Genomic DNA, 13640 nt, shown 5'->3' with positions numbered 1-13640 from the left:
CAGAGAAGGACAAACAGTGTATGTTCTCATTCATTTGGGGAATATGAATAATAGTGAAAGGGAATATAAAGGAAGGGAGAAGAAATGTTGGGAAATATCAGGAAGGGAGACAGAACATAAAGACTCCTAACTCGGGGAAACGAACTAGGGGTGGTGGAGGGGGAGGAGGGCGGGTGTTGGAGGGGAATGGGTGACGGGCACTGAGGTGGACACTTGACGGGATGAGCACTGGGTGTTTTTCTGTATGTTGGTAAATTGAACACCAATAAAAATTAATTAAAAAAAATTCTATTAAAAGTATAATACCAAATTTTGTTTATCCATTCATCCACTGATGGTCATCTGCATTCTTTCCACCTTTTGGCTATTGTGAATATTGCTGCTGTGAGCATTTGTGTATAAGTATCTGTTTGCATACTTGTTTTCTACTCATTGTATCTTAATGTCTTTTCCTCTCCAGATTCATAAATATATTGTCTAATGGCCTATTCCAGTATACTTATGTTATTAGAGTTCTTGCTATATGCTTTTAATTCAGCGGAAATTCATTTTTTTCCAGGATGATGTAGTAATTTATTTTGATTTTTAAGGATATTGATATCTAATTATTCAACTTTGTCCTTTTCTACTGATATAAAATCTGTTTTTCTTTTCTTGCATTCTCACTGAGGATACTATTATGCTCTATCATTTACTTTTCTTATTCAAAACTCTTATCCTTTAATTTGAGGGAGATTATGCATTTCGTTTTCTTCACTTGTTGAGATAATTTTAAATATTAAATGCACATGCCAAATTTTATATTTGTGACAATATTATGAAAGATTAGACTATATACTTCCTCAAACATGTGAAGAACTATATACTTTCTTAGTTTTTGTCATTCTCAGATTGATCTTATTTATAATTTAATTACCAGATTGTGATTATAATTATTTTCTTTTTTGCTTTCAATTCTTTATTTTATATAAATTAATTTTTTTTGGTGTTCAATTTGCCAACATATATAATAACACCCAGTGCTCATCCCATCAAGTGCCCCCCTCTGTGACCATCACCCAGTCACCCCCACCCCCAGCCCACCTCCCCTTCCACCACCCCTAGTTCGTTTCCCAGAGTTAGGAGTCTCTCATGTTCTGTCTCTCCTTCTGAGATTTCGCACTCATTTTTTTCTCCTTTCAATTCTTACACATTAAATTATTGGTAAAGAATCTTTACCAGATTCTTACACCATTTTTCTATGATTCAATTCTTTGTCTTCATGGGAAACATCTGCCAACTTTGCTTTTGGAATTAATACATTTGTGGTAACATTTCTGAGTCCTGTTGTCTGAAAATAATTCTACTACTGGGTATACAATTCTATACTAAAAGCCATTTTCTCATAGAATTTAAAGCTTAGTTCCTTGTCTTCATGTTTCTAATGTTGTCAATGACTTTGTGCTCCATATAATTGTAGTTCTTGTTTGTTTCTTTTATTCTCTATGTACTATGTAAGTTTTTTAGTTTTTTGTTTTCAGACACATTCTATATTTAGATGTGGGTTTTATTTTTGCTATTATTTTTCTTTTTGCTTCTAAAATGCAGGTCCTCTTAGTTTTAAGAGTCATATATTTTTTTAAAGATTTTATTTATTTATTTGTTTGCTTGTTTGTTTGTTTGTTTGTGACACACAGAGAGAGGCAGGCTCCCTGCGGGGAACCTGATGTAGGACTTGATCCTAAGACCTAGAGATCACGACCTGAGCTAAGGGCAGATGCTCAAACACTGAGCCACCCAGGTGCCCCTTTAGGAGTCATATTTGTCCTCACTGCTGGGTGATTGTCTTTTTTTTTTTTTTGCCCCTTTCTTTCTTTCTTTTGTTTTTTCCTTCTTTCCTTTTTTCTTTCTTTCTCCCTTTCCTCCTTTCTTTTGGAACACTGCCTGTCCCCAGTTCTATTTTCTCATAAATCTTCCTATGAATCTTATCAAATGGATATTGTAACTTTTATTTTAAAGATTATTTCTTAGAGGAAATGAAAGTTTCCTACATGTTTATAGTGTTGACAAAATGTCTGTTGAATAAATACAGTAGAAAGTACCATTATGTATATTTTAATAACAGAATTATCACAGACATATGGAAAATTCATGATAAAAAAATTAATGAACGAAAATATGGACTAAAATTTCCACCAGCTTAATTTTTTAATAAAATTGCATATAAAAGTGATTTCGCTATAATGCTATTACTATGAATTAGGTTAAAAATTTGCCCAGATGCCTTTTTACTACAGCTTGTAATTTTATAAGAGTATCTATTGGAGGCAATAGAAATTATATGTCCTGAAGGAAATAAGCATTAAAAATATAAGTGAAATTGGAGATGCTGCTAAGAATTTACAGTCTACATTGGAAGAAAAAAGTTAAGCCAAACTATGGTATTGTTTCTTGTAGCTGATGGTAGCACAACTGTAAATAATGCCAACTATTTAGATATGTTTTCATTATCAGTAAAAAAAAAATTGTATCACTGACTAACATTTGGAAATGGTGCCTTGACCGTCACAGAATTACTTAATTTTTAGGGTTGAGATAAGTTTAATGTAAATTGGTCAAAATTAGTAAGAGTATTTATAAGATGAAGCTTAAGTGATGATGCATGTTAGATTTTTAAATTGACTTAAACATAAAGCAGTAACATTTTGCAGACATGTAGAACTTATGCCTTTGGATTCCATTATCAGAAATAGTTTTGTCCCCAAAATTAAGATCATAACATATAATACGCTTAAACTCATTTTCTTAAAAATTTAAAAGCCTTGTCATTTCAGAGTAAAAGCAAGACCTCACCATGGCCTACCTGCTTCACAATTGGTGCTGTTGCCCCACACACCAATATCTTGGACCTCATCTCCTAATGCTTTCTCCCTTGTTTAATCCACTTCAGGCATTTTAGCCACCAGGTGTACCTCTGCTCTCAAGCCTTTACTCCTGCTCTTCCCTCTGCCTGTAGAATTCTCCCATGAATTCTCCCAACAGGCTGGTTTCTTTGCCTCATTTGGCTATTTCCCAAAGTACCACCTTCTCTGTGATGTCTTCCCCAGCCAGTGATTTGGCATAGTATTTCCCACCCTCTGCCACCTGCCAACACACACCTCATACTGCTTTTATGCTTTTTCTCCATAGCCATAGATACTCATCACCCTTCCCAACAGAGTTACACCCACATACATACTTAGAAAGTAAACTCCAAAAATAAATAAATATATAGAAAGTAAACTTCACAAGGACGGTGTATATTGTTTTTAAATTTTGTTTTTACTTTTGTTTTGTTTTGCTTTTTATTCTCAGAGGTTAGAGATGTGTCTAGAACACAAAAGGTGCTCAATAACTGTTTGTTGGATGACTAAAGGAACCAAGTAAACTGAATATATTTTGAGACCTTAAACTTTAGCAACTCAAGATTTTACTTAACTGGAGGCATAATATAGTCTGGAAGTTATTTGGCAAGGATATGGAGGCATAGGGGTATTTTTACTATCGAATCAACATACTTCTGTCACTCAGAGCAAAATCCTCACCTGAAATATCTGGTGAATGTTAAATTACATAACGAATCTTTTTGATTGACAGTAACAGTCATGATTAAATATTATTCCAAAAGTGATTTTTCTACAACTGTATGGACATGTATTTATTTTTATGTATAAATTGATTTGTTCATCCCCAGCAAACATATATTTTATTTTAGCTAATTACCTTCATCTAAGCTACTTCTCTTTATGATATTTTAATATTGCTTCATATAGGCCTTTATATTCAATTTTTTGAAGACATGAAGCAGATACTTTTAAAATCCTCATATATTTCTTGTGTTAAATTATTTTCAATAGACTGATTCTCTTTTGAAATAATAATGCTATTCTTTCTTTTGCACTGGATTTTTAATAGTTTCCACCCTTTAATCATTCATATATAAAAGAGGATACATTTTTTTATGTCAAGCACTTGCTAAAAATAGGATGCTTTGATTGTTTTTAGAGTCCTCTTCATGTACTTGGGTGCTAATGGACCCTCAGATCTAAAACTGTTGATGTGAATACTGTATAGCCCAATTTCTGGTAACTATAGGCTTTGATCTTACATTGTTTCATGCTGAAGTTGAAATTTTTTTCTGCCTAGCTTCTCATTCCTTTTTTTAAAAAAATGCTTCAGATAATTGATTCTAAGAAAGATGAGCAGAACGTTTTTAGAGTCTCTCTTGAGTTTGGGACTAAGGCCAAGTGAGTTACTTTGTTAAGGTGCAAAATTCAAAGGGGTGCCCCAAAAATCTCAGTATTCAAGACAAATAATATTTGTATATAAATATAAATAGATTGCATTTTATTTAAATACTGCAATATTTAAAACTTTTTTTTTTTCAAATCAGGAATCAATGGTCCACAGGTGGCCTTTGTTTTTGTTTTTGTTTTTTTTTAAGATTTTCTTTATTTATTTGATTGAGAGAGAGAGAGAGAGAGAGAGAGCATAAGCAGGGGGAACAGGCAGAGGGAGTGGGAGAAACAGGCTCCCTCCTGAGCAAGGAGCACAACATGGGGCTTTATCCCAGGATGCTGGGATCATGACCTGGACTGAAGGCCACTGCCTTTAATGGACTGAGTCTCCTAGGTGCCCCACCTCTGTTTTTGTAAATTAAGTTTTATTGAAACAAAGGTTGGTATTAGGCTGAGGTGAATGAGAAGGATCATGCAAATGAAGCATCACATCCTGACTTTATTTAAAATTTTGATATTTTTTCAAGACTCCTGGGTGGTTCAGTTGGTTAAGCATCTGCCTTCTGTTCAGGTCATGATCCCAGGGTCCTAGGGTCCTGCAGTCAAGCCCTGCTTTGGGCTTCCTGCTCAGCAGGAATCTTGCTTCTCCACCTCTTGCTCCCCCTGCTTGTGCTTGCTCTGCCTGTGTGTGTGTGTGTGTGTGTGTGTATGTGTGTGTGTGAAATAAAAATAAAATCTTTTAAAACTCTAAAAAAATAAAACTTTGATATTTTTCAACTTTTTTTGCATTTAAAGAGATTGCAATAAAATATTACGTATCTTTGAAAACTGAACTTTTTCGTGCCCTCTTAAATTTTATACCTTTCTCTAATTCTAGCCCTGAATTGGAGAATTCTATTCATAATACATATGTCTGGAACCCACTCATTTCACATAATAATCTAGAACCTACTCATTTTAGATAATAGTCTCCAATAGATCCTGTCACTTCCTTCCATTCCTCTCTCTCTAACCCTGTCCCTACTACCATTCCCTCCACCTTTAAGAACTGCTGAATAAGATAATTTTTATCTTTAAAAAAAAAGGATGTAGTTCTTCCCCAGAAACTCCATCTAGGATTTTATCAAATGTCACAAGCTACAGATCCATTCTGTGAACATTTCCATACACTATCTTACTTTCTCTCGATTATTGTTGGATTTACCAGAAAATATCTAAAGGGATGTAAAAGAGAAACTGATAGATTGAGTATGTGTTGGATGACAGTGTCTGCTCTGACTGTTGTATCAAAATGACATAGACTGAGTAGTTAAAATAACAGACATTTATTTAAGGTTGGGAAGTCCAAGATGGATATGCCACCTGATTTGGTTCAGTGAGACACTTCCTGGATTGCAGATGTCTACCTTCTTGCTGTATACTTACATGGTAGAGAGTGAGAGCATTTTCTTTTCTTGTTAAGAGCACTAATATCATCATGAAGGTTCTACCTGTATGACCTCAACTTAAACTTAATTATCTCTCAAAGCCCCATCTCCAAAAACCATCACATTGGGGATTAGACCTTCAACATATAAATTTTTGAATGATATGATTCAGTCTATAGCAGTATGTGACTCTGATAACTTCAGAATGTGATTCTCCTGCATTGTGTAGTATGATGATAATTATGGAAGAAATTGTTTTCTTTTTGATTTAGATCTTAAACCTTTAAGGTACACATAGATGGTCCTAGTTTTTCATTATTTCCCTGCTTTGTATTAGTGGAATCTATTCCTTAATCTACCTTTGTCAATGCTACTTTAGTTGAGTTGACTTCTTTGGCAAAAGGTTGGCTAGTTCTTACTCAAAGATGCTATTATAAAGCGTTTGAGGGGCACCTGGGTGGCTCAGTCCATTCAGTGTCTGTCTTTGGCTCAGGTCATGATCCCAGGGTACTGAGATCTTGCCCCATACTGGGCTTCATGCTCAGTGGAGAGTCTGCTTCTCTCTCTCCCTCTGCACCTCCCCCTGCTTGTTCTCTCTCTCTCTGTCAAATATTTTTTCTGTCAGAGAAAATATATTAGAGATGGTAAATGTGACCTGGAAAGATAATTTTTATTTAATTGCATTATTTCCTAGAACTACTTGTTTATATACTCCCTTTCCCTTTTAATGGCACATGCAGAATTATTTGCTTCTTATATTTTGACTGTATATCCCAAGTTTCAGTCTTAATTACATATGGATTTTGTCAATTTCTTGACAGTGAAAGATCCGAGAATCTTAGGAGTATGGCCCAATTCTAGCAGTCCCTTATCATTGTCCTCTTTCTATATATTGTTGCTGTTACTACTAACAATCTGCATCATAATCATGTTTTTTTTAGCACTTGTAAAATTGAGAAGCAGTTATAATGAAAACTAAATATTTGATCTCCAATCTCAACTTCACCTATTTTCCAGATGTGTGATTGAGCACAACCACTGAACAATAGCTTCACACCTATATAGTGAGGGTGTATTACTGCTATGTATACCAAATAAATTCTGATAACCCCATGGTGAAATGGCAGGACTTCAGATTCAAAATAGTTTTTAAAATATAAATATATAGTTCAGATTACATTGTATAATATGAAAACTTTCTCGATAAAAGATTCCCAAAGATGCATTAAAAGGCAACATTTCTTAAAAAAAAAAAAGGCAACATTTCAAAATAGCATAATCAAACTTAAGGTAAATTAATTATTAAAGAAAAAAGGAACAATAATTTTGGAATAGATTTTTGGACTGAGAAAATTATTACCAGGCTTTATTTTAATTCTTTTTCCTACTACTGAAAAATTGGAATCAAGCTTTATACCTCCTATAAAATCAGTCCCCTGGATTAAAAATACAAGAGCTCTACCAAAGTGTAAAAAATGCATCATCAGGGATGCCTGGGTGGCTCAGTGGTTCAGTGTCTGCTTTTAGGTCAGAGCATGATCCTGGGGTCCTGGGATCGAGTCCCACAGTGGGTTCCCCACAGGGAGCCTGCTTCTCCCTCTACCTCTGTCTCTGCCTCTCCCTCTGTGTCTCTCATGAATAAATAAAATCTTTTTAAAAAAGCATCATCATTATCTACTCTTTGGGTATTGGTCTGTGTGATATATTATTTTTCTTGCATATTCTGCAAACTTTTGCCTTAGTCATTTCTTTGAATACTCCAAAATTTTTTCAATTAGTTACATCAGGGCTTATAAACATGCCCTTTCTGATCCTCAAAATTGCTTCAGGGCACCATTGCCTAGACCGTTTAAAGCTTTTTCAGTTAAAATGTTCTTAAAGTCTTTCTATCCATAATACATTTTTAGAAGAAACTTTGGCGAAATCAGAATTAACTCATGTTTATTTTTATGACCATTAGTATGCTGGTAAAGAATAATTTATATTTTATAACATTTTAGAATTTTTTGAATAGTTAAGAATAAAAAGCAACAATTTGTGATTTCGAGATGTATTGTCTTAGCCAGCTAGTGTGGTTCTTTCACTAATTTTTTTTTCCTATCTTATTATATTTGCTCGATTTTGTGTTCCAGTTTAGTAGGTAAATTCATATAATTTAGAGCTATTTCATCTATGTTGTAGAATTACTCTACAATCAAATTTCTTTCTCAATAAAGTACCTTAATCATATCATAAATTTTAAGCAAGAGGTTGACCAGTGGATAATAAAGTTCCCAATATTATGCTTAATACCTAAATATCATTTGCGTTTTTCCTTTTAAAAGTCAAGCCATCTGTTATTTGCTATAAAGCTTCCTGTGTTTCAACTGTTTTCATGGAAGGAAGAGGTCTTTTTTTACTTACTTGGATCCACAAACTAAAGTGTCTTTATTTTTTTCTATTTTAAAAAAATCACACTACAGCAATCTGCATCATTTCCAATTCTATTCTTTTTCTAGGGGTGCGATTGCTTAGACTGAATTCAGAGTTCCTAGATTGTAGAATTTCTTTTCTGTGATTTCACCATTAAGCATCCAAATCTACTTTATTGGTATTATAAGTAGTCTTAATAATTATTACTCCAGAAGAAACTAAAAGAATACCTGGAGAAACAATCACATAACTGTCAAAATGGGCTTTTTGCTCATTGTTAAATTATTTCGCTTCATTAAAGGCATATAGGAAAATATATCTTCTAAATATTAGAGCATAAATCCTAAGGAGAAAAATAGCTTGGGAAAAAGGTGAAGTAATGATAGAAAAGTAATCTCAATAAAATGATAAAAGAATTAGAAGCAAACAAACAAATTAAAAAAAAGCAGAGTAGTAGAGACAGGCAATATACAACCTAAGGCTGTCAAAGAATAAAAACATGAATATAAAAGATACATGTGTGAAATGATGCTGAAACATAATATGGAAATAAGATTAGATATCTGAGGATAGAGAAGAGAGATACTCTATTGATAGTAACTTTTCTTTTTTTCTAAAATAGAGACCAACACAAATGAAACAGATGAGATAATCCAACATGAAATGAGTGAAAATGTTCTGGATAAAGAATGAAGTACTATATATGCAAATCGAAAAGTTTAAAGCTATACATTATAAAAATTAATATCAGGTCCCAATATCATATTGTATATATACATATATATGGACAAAAATTTGTATTACAAGGGATTAAGCAAACATTAAATGATATCAATGATGGGGGGAATCTGTCTTTAGACTTCTCTATTACTAGCAGATATTTGGAAAAATGAAATTAATGAGAGAAAGTGGCCAACTAAAAAAAATTCTTATAAGTCTATAGTAATTAAAATATTATGGTAGAAAATCAACTCCTAAGTCTATGAATTCATTCAAGTAAATATAGGCACTTAGTATATAATAAAAATGACATCTTAAGTCACTAAGGAAAGGTGTTAGAATAACTAAAATGAATTCTAGAAGAAAACATAATTTACCACTTAATCAATTTGGCTTGGGGAAAGGTTTGAAGATACAAATAAATCCACAAGAAGCCAAAAAACAAAAGTTATATAATCTATATAGAAAATACATTATAACACAATAAGAGAACTGAAAATATAAAAAAACTAAATGAAAAAATGTACTACATATGATAAGCAAGGAGGTCATAATAAAAAATACATAAATCAGTGTAAAAGACAAATACTCTCTAATAGAGAAAGACAAAGTGCTATGGTCAGTATATACATATATTTAAGTCAAAATATGTGAAAATACTTAATCACATTACTAAATAGAATTTTAAAAACCAGGGATGCCTGGGTGGCTCAGTGGTTGAGTGTCTGCCTTTGGCTCAGGGTGTGATCCTGGAGTCCTGGGATCAGGTCCCGCATTGGGCTTCCTGGATGGAGCCTGCTTCTCTCTCTGCCTGTGTCTCTGCCTCTCTCTTTCTCTCTCATTCTCTCCCTCTGTGTCTCTCATGAATAAATAAATAAAATCTTTAAAAAAAAGAATTTAAAAAAACCAGTTACAACTTTCTGCCTGTTAAAAACAAAATTCAACTGAATAAATTTTAAAGAGCTTGTTGACTTTATTGAAAGATTCATGAATCGGACAGCATCCAATCTAGCAGATAGAATGGAACTCTGAGGAGCTGTATAAAATGAAAGACTTTTATAGGCAGAAGAGAGCAGGAACAAGAAAGTTACACTAGTCAAAAAAGAGTATTGGTTACTGCAAAATTACTTTCCTTGAGGGTCTGGCAACAGTCGGTCTGTCAGACAGCTTACCTAACTAATGCTTATCATGTGATTCCCAGTTTAAAATTCCATTTCTGGGAGAACCAAAACTCTAAATTAAGTCTTGATTTGGTGATGTGAGGCTTGACATAAGCAACTCCATTTTGGGGCTTCTTGTCTTATTTTTAGCGAGCCTATATGACAGTCCCTAGTGCCTCTGACGGTTTGTGGCAGTAAAAATTCTTATAATCTCTTTGGATCTTTGGATGAATGCAAAATTTCTTAATAATTGGTAATATGTGTTATTAGACATACAAATACACTTGGGCCCAGTAGAATTTTTCTAGGAATGTACTCTAAGTAAACATTTTAGCAAGAGTACAGTTATGTGTAGAAGAATATTACTGCAGCGTTGTTAGAAATAGAAAAACAAAACAGGCCACAATTTATCCTGGTGATTCCATCATGTGATAATCTTAAAGTGTAATAGTATCCAACACTTTTAAATGTTAATTTGAATATATGTATTTTTTGACATGGGAAAATGGTCACAATGAAACTTTCCTAAACAAGAAAATGTATAAATCTCTATATAGCTTACCTTTATTTTTGCAAACTTTCTAACATACTTGCCTGAATGTATAGAAAAAAACTAATAAAGCAAAATGTAAACAGTAGCAACATCAGTAAGATTTTACTTTTAATTTTTACTTTTACCATTTTTCATGTTGCTTCCTATTATTCTATGATGAACATATATTGTCTGAACAAAATTGTACAAAAAATTGTTTCAAAAAATTGAAAGCATTTTCCAAATGGTAAATTACAAGACAAATGTGAAGGGGATCATAATATTCACATGAGACGGGTTTCTCCCAAATTTCAGATGTAAATCTAGAATTGAGCAGCAATAAGCTGTGACATTTTCAAAAGCTCAGAAATATGAGCTGGCCCCCAATAAAGGACACCATCTGGCTATGGCTTTGTTAGAGGTTTTCTTTTCGATTACATTTTCTGTCATTTTTGCATAAAAATGCTTCTCTCAGTGTATTTCAAGCACATGTTTGGAAGGTTCTATGCTGGGCTGCATTCAGCGCATTTAGCTGTATTGTGCCGGCATTTAGCACTAAGCTTTAGGCGGTTAGGCAGGTGTTTTCTACTTAAATACTAACAGGGAAGAGGTAATATGGAATAGAAGGTCAGGGACAGGGCAGGAAACATGATTATCATGGCCTAAGGCTTGGAACACATCCCTGGAAACAGACAAAATGCTGTGGACGTTAGGAAATGTCTTTTTTACTCTTTTTTTTCCATAGCTGATTGCTTGTGTGAATGTGCAATCAGGTATTTCAGTCCTTTTCTGAAAATCTAGTTTGGCTTTTGTAAGATGGCCTTAAGTTATAGTATTTTTGCCATGTGGGTCTGAATCCATTGCTAAGCTAACAATACATAAATGTGTTTCTGTTCCTTTCAGCATTTGACATTTTGCACTACTCATTAAGAGAACTGATATAATGCAGAAGTCGTTCATAAAAGATAGAAGAAAATAATTTCTATCAAAATTCTATCAAGACAGTCACCCATTTTGAATCAGGAAAGCACTTATTTTACAGCATATGAGTACATGATGAATATATGCAGGACTTTCCACACCAAAATTCCGTATATGGAAGCTGTTATTTTGAAATTCAGCTGCTATAAAACTTTCCTCCACGTTTGGATTGAACAAATATGACATGCTTTCATGGAATTAACTCTACAAATGTTAATGGTCTTTCGATATGACCATTATGTGGTTTCTAAGGCTTTTCTATAATAAGGTAACAAGGGATTGTCTCTCCACCTCCCTATCTCACATAGTCTAGAATAAACGCACACTCCTTTGATCAAAAGTTGCAGAAACAATTTCCTATATTAGGATCCCCTTTAAGTTTACATAGGTTTTCATGATTGCACAGGCACTATGGTAATTAATTAGAAGCAACTGGATCAGAGGGTACTTAACAATGTCGGTCATCTGTCAGCATCATCCTTTCTGAGGGCATGAGAAAATAATTGATTTATAAGAGAAGAGTAAGGGATAGGTTAAGAGTAAGGGGAATCTGCCTGAAATGTAAAGAATTACACTTTGAAAAGGAATTTTAAGGCAACATATTTTGCTTAGATTCCTCGTTGTCAAAGAGTTTCTATTGACTACCTTCAGATGGAGCCAGGTATTTGCATAGTATGGTGTTACATTTTATATTTGAAGTTGTGGTCAATCCATTACTGGCATCAAATGGCAGGAAAATCTCTGTCTCACATTGTCTAAGGGGAATTTTATTAGAGATAGCATTTTCAGGGTGTATTTGAAGGAAAAAAGCAGATAATTTTACCTTTAGCTATGTTTTATTGAGCAGAGAAAGGGTGAAATTGGCATTACAGATTGCTGGTCTTACAAGAAGAGAGAAAAAAAATTGCAGAAGTAGCAAAGGCAGTATATTTTACCATCAATTTTTTCTTTCCGCTTACTGCCAACAACTATTTAGTAACAAAGATGATGAAAATAGAATTCGAATTTTGAAGGATGCCTAACTGTAGAAGTCACATTTTACATCCAGTAGGGAGTCATAGAACTTTACAGAACTGCCAAGTATGAGAAGGCTGCACCTAAGTATGGTGGAATGAAAGAGGCAGGAAGGTTGACACTGGCTACGGTTTAGGTTTTTCTCTTTCCATGCCTCCAGAGATGGCATGATTGATTCCAGGGCAGATTTCCAGGGACTGCCATAGTAAGACTTTTAACAAAAGTATTTTTTTTAATATCTCTTTTTATTCTTTATCTTAAACAGCTCTTTTGTATTTAGTTGCCTGAACTTTTTATCAGTGAGAGATAACTGACAAAAGATATTGAGAGTTAACATTTTAGAGTAGAGAAGTGTAATTTCAGTTGGGACTCCTTTTTTGATTAGTTTGTTTTTTGGAAGGGGGTTATGTAAGGTTGCCGAATGATTCAAACTAAGAATGTGAAGTATCAAAATACTATTCAACTTCTGGATTTCCTCTTGGCATGTATATTGTTGCATAACAAATTTCTACTGAGTATAAAAATTTTGGCTTAAAACAAGACAAATTTATCGTCTCACAGATCTGTAGGTCAGAGGTCTATGGTTGGATCTTCTGCTCAGGATTTAACAAGGCTGGCATTGAAGTGTTGGCCAAACTATGTTTTTTGAACTCAGGATCCTCTTTCAAGATGACACGGCTTTTGGCAGAAATTACTTCCTTGCGATTGTAGGACTAAGGTTCTCATTCGTTTTGCTGGCTAGTAGCCAGGAGCTGCTCTCAGCTTCTGGAGGCTACTCAGTCTCCCAATGTGTGGTCTTCTCTACAAAATGGCATTTTGCGTCTCCAAGACTAGCAGGAGAAACCCACTCATGTTTTGAATCTCTTCGTTTTGAGAGATACCACCTGTTGAAGTCCGGTCCATTCAGATATTGGCCTTCTGATTAAATCAAAATCAAATTATTTGCTGCCTTATGTCTACAAAATCCCTTTGGTCGTAATATGACACAGTCATGCCTACACTCAACAGGAAGGGCTTCTATGCGGTGTATATACTGGGGGATGTGAATATTGGGAGTCAAATTAGAATGCTGCCTATCGTAGCATGATTTTGAAGACTGATATATGGAAATAAAACAGTATTTCAAGTTCTAAAATCT

Source organism: Vulpes vulpes, chromosome 1, assembly GCF_048418805.1.
Source record: "Vulpes vulpes isolate BD-2025 chromosome 1, VulVul3, whole genome shotgun sequence".
Taxonomy (NCBI): Eukaryota; Metazoa; Chordata; class Mammalia; order Carnivora; family Canidae; genus Vulpes; species Vulpes vulpes.
Note: the sequence above shows the minus strand (reverse complement) of the source record.